The 1,425-nt window shown below is 38.9% G+C and overlaps 1 pseudogene; it reads left to right on the top strand.

Annotated features, from left to right (window-relative positions):
* Positions 1-304: 304 nt before the first annotated feature.
* Positions 305-749, top strand: LOC126932588 (histone H2B type 1-C/E/F/G/I-like; annotated as a pseudogene).
* The last annotated feature ends 676 nt before the right edge of the window (positions 750-1,425 follow it).

Below are 1,425 nucleotides of genomic sequence, written 5' to 3'. Positions count from 1 at the left end.
TGAGGCAGGAGAATCACTTGAATCCGGGAGGCGGAGGTTGCAGTGAGCTGAGATGGCGCCACTGCCCCAGCCTGGGCAACAGAGCAAGACCCCATCTAAAAAAACACAAAAAACAAAACAAAAACAAAAATAAAACAGCAGAAAGTCATGTTTAACCAGCTCAAGAAAGCACACTCATCAATCGTGTTCAAAATCGCTAGTAAAGCACTAACAACCATATGTGATATTTATTCAATTAGTATATAAAAGAGATCTTAATGTAAAATTTCTGGTCAGAAGTCCACTGTCAGCTATTAGCTGAAGCTATCCTTATTTGAAAGTAATAAGATTTCATTTTTTTGACACATTTCTGGTGTTTTAAGATGCCTGAGCCAGCCAAGTCTGCTCCTGTCCCGAGGAAGGGCGCCAAGAAGGCGGAAGACGCAGAAGAAAGATGGCAAGAAGCACAAGCGCAGCCGCAAGGAGAGCTACTCTGTGTAAGCGTACAAGGTGCTGAAGCAGGTCCACCCTGACACTGGCATCTCTTCCAAGGCCATGGGCATCATGAATTCTTTCATTAACGACATAAAGATGTCGACATAAAGCGCATCGCGGGAGAGGCTTTCCGCCTGGCACATTACAACACGAGGTGGACCATCACCTCCAGGCAGATCCAGACGGCCCTGCGCCTGCTGCTGCCCGGAGAGCTGGCCAAGCACGCCGTGTCGGAGGGCACCAAGGCCGTCACCAAGTACGCCAGCTCCAAGTAAACTTTCCAAGGGGAGACAACAGCTTTTAGACGTATCTTTTCCAGGAGTCATCAGTGCCGGACACTGTTTCATCTTGCAAATAAACCAATGAAAATGAGTGATGCTAGAAGAAGATAAATGGAGGTATTTTGAACAATCAAAGAAGGACCAATGAACACCTGGCTAAGAAAAATTAGCTCGTTTTTTTCTACGTATAAAACTATTAAAATGTTCTTCATAGAAATGTATGAAACGAGAAATATAAAGACAAAATTAAAATAACTCCTAGTATCTCCTATTCTTTTTAGATGTATATCATACATTCATATTCATATATACCTATATCTCACATCATGTATCGTATATAAAATAAATTTAGGTGTCATATGATATATATATATATTTAGATAAATATACCTAGAAACATTTTTTATGGATGTATAATTTACGGATATATTGATAATTATATAGTTATTCGTCATTGACTATTTCAATTGATTCCCATTTTTATGCATTATAGATCATGCAGCTCACACATCTTTGTACATAAATCTTTGTTCAAATATTATTTCCTAAGGATAGACTTCATGAAGTGGAAATACTAAATCAAAAGTGAAAAACATTTTCTAAGATTCTTAAATACACATTGCTAAATTGCTGTTCAGGATCATGCCAGTTTATAACCCCAACATAATAT

This window comes from Macaca thibetana, chromosome 12 (genome assembly GCF_024542745.1).
Source record: "Macaca thibetana thibetana isolate TM-01 chromosome 12, ASM2454274v1, whole genome shotgun sequence".
Classification (NCBI taxonomy): Eukaryota; Metazoa; Chordata; class Mammalia; order Primates; family Cercopithecidae; genus Macaca; species Macaca thibetana.
The sequence above is the reverse complement of the archived record's forward strand: the minus strand, read 5'-3'. Positions and strand labels throughout refer to the sequence as shown.